At 37.5% G+C, this 7,399-nt stretch overlaps 1 protein-coding gene across 3 annotated transcripts in view; it reads left to right on the top strand.

Annotated features, from left to right (window-relative positions):
* Positions 1–5,241: 5,241 nt before the first annotated feature.
* Positions 5,242–7,399, top strand: part of LOC136240144 (uncharacterized) — a 12,409-nt gene continuing 10,251 nt past the window's right edge. For all 3 annotated transcript variants that reach the window (XM_066031029.1, XM_066031030.1, XM_066031031.1), the window contains exon 1: positions 5,242–5,397. The gene's annotated coding sequence lies outside the window, so the exon portion shown is untranslated. The remainder of the gene's footprint in view (positions 5,398–7,399) is intronic.

A 7,399-nucleotide genomic window follows, 5' to 3' on the forward strand; every position in this document is an offset into this window, starting at 1 on the left:
ATACCAATATGCTAAGACAATAAAATTTTTAACACTTACTCAGCATTTAATTGGCTTTATGATGCAAGTTACAGAATGTACATATGCTGTTCCAATACTGAAATAAGACCCTTTAGTGTAATGTTGTGTAGTTTGTGCCCACATTCCCTGTTTTCCCAGGCCTGGTCACAATTTTCAAAATTCACCGACATTTCGTCTGCCAGCCTAGTCTCGCGTGGCCAGACCCTTCAAGTTCCGCGCAGCCGCTTATCGATTGGAAATTATAAGTAGCGATTTCCAATTGCAACCTACCAATTTTTCACACATGTTTTTGCTACTTAAATTATACACCTTCAATAAACGTTTCACAAGCTGCCGTTCCAGTAAATGGTAGCCAATGCTTCGTACTTTGTATTGCACTTTACTGGATTAAAATCCATGCGGTATTTATTGAAATACAGCAAATCAAAGTTTGAGAAATAAAAATCACCATAGGAAGCCCATACAAATAATTGTGTACGTAATTCTAATTGGAAGAATGTGGCACCTGTGATAGCCGAAGTTTCCGAGTGTTTCCGCGTGAATCTGCTGCTGATGAGGACGAAGAAAGTGGTTCTGGGCAAACCGTATATGCTGATTTCGATTTTTCCATGTGTTTTTTGATTGGAGGACGATTGATGTTGGATTACGATGGAAATATGGCCCTTTTAAAGGTAAATCGCCATCTAACACTGCTCAGAATTCAGCATTACAATCACCCTGGGCTTCAAGGCACCCCCCTGCATCGATGCAAGTATAGTTTGAAGGTGAGCAGTTTGTTGTCTTGCGCGGAATTGCAAAATAAGGTTCAAGGTTGAGCATAATCTCTTCATACAGTACAATACAATACAAAAAGTGGAGACTGGCATGTGATACCAACCTTACATGGCTTCACACGTACCTGTTGTTATATTCTGGTGTGTTTACTGCTGTTTTGATCCATTTTATAGCAGCTTCAGTGATTGTAATTTTGATCAGAAACTATTTATAATTTCTCTTTGTAGTACAGTGATGTCATTGTGTTATATAATAATTATCATCCTTAGTGCTTACAATGTGACAAATAAAACTGAGCAGTGTCCAAACAAATCTATTTTTAAAAATAATGTTGCTCTTACATTGTGTTATCTGATTGTCATGTTTCCGAAGTACGTGTTAATTGCGACTTGTGATGCCAGTACTTGCCATTTATAAAATATTACCGATTTTTCTAGTTAGTTATCCTTGAAAATGCATTAAGTACCTGTGTATATATATTTAGTGTTACATAATACACAGTTTTATTTATGCATCACTTGCTTTATTCATGTAATATTCTGAGTGGTCAGTCTACAAAGAAGTGGTCACTTTTGAGAGGTTTTACTTACTTCATATGCTGTTCTTCATAAAATAGATATGTGGTGAAAATTTCATGTCGTTATTAGTTTCCTATCTAGATTTATGACACTTTGTATATTGTGTTTGGTGCCATGCAATATACATAAAAAGCATTGAAATGCTGTACACAAAAATCATCACACTGTCAACTTCTTTTCCTTATATCTTTAACCACTGATTGAGGTGGGGTTTGCACTAAAATGACCCTGACAAAATGCACAATATTGTTCATACCAATGAATGTATGGAATGTTAATTATTTAATTTAGTTGGAAATCTCTATTATAAGCGCCTCGCTACAAGGGTCTGGAATAGTTCATGAACATGAAATTTTTCGACATTTCAATCGATAAACGGCTGCGAGGAAAGGGTCTGGCCATGCGAGACTACTGCCAGCCTGCCTGCTGTAAGACCCGGTAGGGCTAGGTGTACGGCTCCAGAAATTTCAGACCATCAAGGTAATGACGGCGGATTCATGAATCTGTTGTTCCGATTACGTTCTGTCCACTGCACCATGCTGTTTGCTTTCATCATTCATCCGCTTCTTTGTTCTTCTCAGTCAAAGGATAAAAATTAATAGTCGTGGCGCTTAATATTTGCGGCGCTCCACAACCCAAAGACGTGATTTTGACAAAGTGTGATAAGATGAGGGTGAACGGGTGTTAGTACCCAAGGAGTTGTCTCTAGCATTTGTTAATGCTGGGTAGTCATTTTATATAGTGTATAGTCTTAATTACCAGTTTGGCTTTTTTTTTGTGAGGTAGCTAACTAGCTATAGCTAATAATGTCTTTGAGGGGCGAATTCACTTCGCGATCCAGACTTCTAAAAGCAAGGGTTCCACTCTTATAATGGTGGACTCTCCAGCGATGTTTTACTGTAAAATCATCAACATTTAGGCGATTAGAAATGCAGCTGAAGCCTTAAACAGTTCAGTGCTGTAATACCGTACGCAAGGAAATTTAGACGCCCAGTAAGAAAAATTTGACAAATTTAGACTTCAGCAGATCTGACGAATAAAATGTTGACGAAAATCAAGAAATTGTAGGCAAAACAATAGCGCTTATAAACATTTGACGAATTTAAATTTAACGAATTAAACAAACTAACTATTTAAAAATTATAAATTTCAAAAGGAAGTAGGGGTTGATATTATACATGCTACAAATAGAAAGGATACAAGCTCAAAAATGTTACGGCTGAAATGAGAAATGATCCAGCAGTAAAAAGTTAGGAAACAAGATTAGACGACTATACTTACTAAAATGAGACACGCTTTAATCCCTACTTTTGACAAATTTGATGGTCTCATTTCAAGATGCTAGCCAAAAGTATATAGGCATTAAAGTGTGTCTCATTTTAGCAAGTAGTCGTCGAATCTTGTTTCCTAACTTTTTACTGCTGGATCATTTCTCATTTCAGCCGTAACATTTTTGAGCTTGTATCCTTTCTTTTTGTAGCATGTATATTATATCAACCCCTACTTCCTTTTGAAATTTATAATTTTTAAATAGCTAGTATCTTATGCATGCAGTTCCTACTGTTTCTGTTTTAGTACATGTACAGGGGCAGTGGAGAAGGGAGGGCAAAGGGTACAGTAGCCTTGTCAAAGGGGGCTTAGCACCTCTAAAAATACCTCTATAGCTGTCATTGAAGATAGACAATAATAATATTGTACATGCATGTGCTGCTTAATTTATTATAATGAACTAACTATACATATGCTAGGATGACTGCTCTAATAGGGTATGTCAATCGTAATGCATTTATAGTAGAATCCAGTTGATTCTGGAATTGCAGGTATAGTTAACTAACTAATACAACAGTCACACAAAGTATTCTAATAAATTGCTAAAATCACTCTCAGCTCCAATCTTAAGGGGCCTAAATTTTAGGGGGGAGCATGCTACCTGCAGACTCCCACATGCTTAGGGCACTCTGTACACTAAAATGTATCATTCCTGGATAAGTCTAGCTACTCCTTAAAATGGGTGCCTCCTCTTCCTCCCTCTGACATGTATGTAGGCTGCACTCCAATTGGTAATTATGTTTCTGGTCTACCATGCCCTGTGGTGAGAGAGATACGGCAAGTGTTAAAAATTAATTACAATTGGTGTGGAAGACCACTTGATTGCCACCTTATAATCATACCGCATGATTTATGAGACTGATAAGGTAATTAACATAATTTGTTAAAGCACCTCAAACAACTCACTCATAGCATGCATGCATGGTACCTTCAGTACTATCTTGTATAAGGCAGCACATGCATTTGATACAACAGGGAATCATTTTTCCAGCATTGCGGCATAAAGTTTCATCTACCTCAACTAGTCGGACTCTGGGACATTTATTTAAAGCAATTAAGAGACTCGCCAACAATGTTCTTCTATTATCTGAGGGGATAATCGACTTACACAAAAGCATGCAAAATAGTATGTAATAAAATGAATCTGAAGAAATTCAGGATGTTTTGATTGGAGTCTCAAATTCAACACAATCATGCAGCTAACTCTACAGTAACTGGAGCAAAACTGCTGCATATTAAACCGAGTGTATAGTAACTGCACGAGTACATTGAAATATTGTCTAATTGGTCAGCTGATTCATATAAAATTGCACATTTTTGTGATATCTTTAATTTAACCTGCACATAATGAAAAGCCAAGCACTTTGTCACACACACTCATTCAAATGGAGCCCGATGCTCCAATGACAATATAGGCAGTAGCTACCACACATAAATATAGCTTACAATGATGCATGTTCCTAAAGCTTTGGAGACAACTTGGAATTCTAAATTAATGGTCCACTAAAAACTAATCATTCTTGTTGTAAGGTAACAGATTATTTGGCCAGTTATGCGTCAGATGTTGATTCACATCTGTTACAATGTAATAGCACCTAAAAACTGCCAACATAACATAGGTAAATAAATTCGCTATCACTCAGAAATCTCAGTTATAGTTAGCAGACCTCACCCTTCCCCCATGCATAAATTGTACATAACATCAGACCCATTAACATTTGTAGTTAATTAAGTAGCTATAAGCTGCATCCTACAAACATTGATGCAACACTTGAGTCATGAAATTCCGACAATCCTGAACAGACAGAACATTTCAATTCCTACAAATGATCTATAGTAGTGTACCTGACTGAAGAAACTGTATAGTGCTGCACTGCATGCATGATGATTTAAAGTATCAGACATGCACTATAGCAGTACCTATAAAGGTAATGACTAACTACACCGTCCCAGAATTAATGCCGCATACGGCATTTGCTTCTTCATATTTACATTCTCTGTAATGGATTTTTAATCTCAATGCCTCAGTGCATGTACAGTAGCTACACTGAGTACAGCAGTAGTAAGTAATTGTTATTGTTAGCTAGCTACCTCTAACTTATCACTAAATGAAATAAAAGTAATTAAATGCATGCGTATAGCGGCTAGCTAGCTAGCTACGTGTATAGATTTCTTTCCTTTGTTGCAACAATGCCTCCACTTTTAATAGCTAGTCTATTTCTCCACTATCTCTCTCTCTCTCTCTCTCTCTCTCTCTCTCTCTCTCTCTCTCTCTCTCTCTCTCTCTCTCTCTCTCTCTCTCTCTCTCTCTCTCTCTAGCTCAGATCTATCGCCATAAAAATTTTAGCTGCCTTGCATGTTACGTAGCTATCTGGAAATTTCTTCGGGTTCCCGCTAGTTATTGTTGGCACTCCGGAACCTTCTGAGTTATACTGCATGCACCATTATTAAATAGATCATGCAGAATCATGGCGTAGCTAATATAGTGACAATAGCGTAATATACCACAGGGAACTTCCCTTAAAATTACCTCGAATGACTTAAGGCAGATGACCTATATGGCTACGTGGCTATACGCCCAACTAGTTGAGGTCGAAGTAGCTCAAATTATATTCAGAGCTTGCAGTCAGTAAATACTCTCTGTGCCGAGTTCCGCGCAGTTGAAACTCGTCCGTTTAATAAGGTGCTCGATAAGGTGGGTGTAGTTACTCGATTGTGTAGTCACTGTGGCCCAGTAATCGGGCCATACTGGTCTACTACCAAGGGTCAATGTAATTATATAACCATAGCACTGGCGAACCGGCCAATGAAATCTGTGGCACATTGAATAATAAAAATGTGTCCGGTGGTAGGCAAGGGCAGTACATCTAGCCGACCGGGAAAAAAAAAAAGAGTCCGGTCAGATCGTAGACTAGTTCGTTTTAGTATTCAGTGAATTGACAGTATTCCCGTGATCAGTTTAGCGTGTGAGGGGCGAGCGTGTGTGTCAGCTACTGTGTTTGCAAAAGTTTCTAATTCTGCAATTGAAGCAACCAATGTAGATGACTTTCAGAAAAGGATTGTAGACTATTTTTGTATTAATCCAGCTATATAGTCTAAAATGTTGTACATTTTGTTTTCTTGCATGTATCTGTGCTTTATACTCCCTAATGGAGGTCTGCACAGTATTAATAATAAATAAATAAATAAATAATACTTTGCCAGGAGATGTTATCAATCAAAACTCAGTGGAAAATTTTCAAGCCAACTTGCACACACACACATGCATACACTTGTAATTAACTGACAACAAATAATGTTAATATACATTCACACACAATCATAATTGTGATTCAGATATGTACGATTATACTCCACTTATGGAGGTATGTACATTAAATCTATATTATTATTATTATTATATATATATATTTAAGCTTACACGGATATTATAATTTTTATTATTATTATTATTATTATTATTAATGGACAAAAATTGCTTGGCAGTACAAGACTGTCAAGCTAGGCCGCAGGCCTTTGAGAGTGCCCATATCTTGTTGTTCTCCATAAATCATCAAGATTCTTCTTAAACAATGCCACGGTTGGTGCAGAAATAACATCTGCTGGAAGAGAATTCCACAAATTAACTACTCTGTTGGTGAAAAAATTATGCCTCACTAGCAGCCGAGATCGAAATTTAAAGAGTTTACGGTGGTGACCTCTGGTGGTATCCGTATTACTCAAAGTGAAAAATGAGGTAGGATTGATGCCATAGTAACCATTCAATATCTTGTAGGTCTCAATTAAATCTCCCCTTTGACGTCTACAATACAGTGAATATAAACCAAGTCTCTCTAGACAAGTTTCGTATGGTAAATCAAATAGATCAATATCTTTCGCCAAGTAAGGGCTCCAGACCTGGATGCAATACTCCAAGTGAGGTCTGACATACATTTTGTACAAAAAAGTCAACAAATCAACAGAAAAAAGTTTGAAGGACCTTATTAGCAAACCAAGAACTTGCATAGCTTTTGCTGCAGCCTTACAACACTGTAGAGATGGTTTCAAGTCTTCAGTGCACCAAATACCAAGATCTTTTTCTTCTTGCACTTCTGTGATTTCAAAGGGTAAGTTGGTGGAACTGTCCAGCATAGAGTAGGTGAACGGAGTAGAGTTAATTACCAATCCGCATCAGCTTACATTTAGCTATATTGAACCGAAGCAACCATGTGTGAGACCACTGCGACAATCGGTCAACATCACTTTGCAGCCTAAGGTGATCGTCAAAGCTCTGAATAACAGAATAAATTTTTATATCATCAGCAAACATTCTTACATTACTTTCAGTAAGGTCTGGGATGTCATTAACATATACTATAAACAACAAGGGCCCTAATAACAGACCCCTGGGGGACTCCACTCACCACCTGAGCCCAAGACGACAAGTGACCATTCAACACAACTCTCTGGAAGCGGTTGGAAAGAAAGTTTGATAGCCACAAAGACAAATTACCACGAACACCAAATGCTTCCAACTTGGAGATCAATCTATGATGAGGTACAGAATCAAATGCCTTACTGTAGTCTAGAAATATGACATCAATGCCAAATCCTTGATCCAAAGCAGAAGTCCACTCTTCAAAAGTTGATAACAAGTTAGTAAAACAGGACTTCCTGTTAACAAAACCGTGTTACTCACCATTAAGTATGCCTTGCCC

The sequence above is a fragment of the Dysidea avara genome, chromosome 12 (assembly GCF_963678975.1).
Source record: "Dysidea avara chromosome 12, odDysAvar1.4, whole genome shotgun sequence".
NCBI lineage: Eukaryota > Metazoa > Porifera > Demospongiae > Dictyoceratida > Dysideidae > Dysidea > Dysidea avara.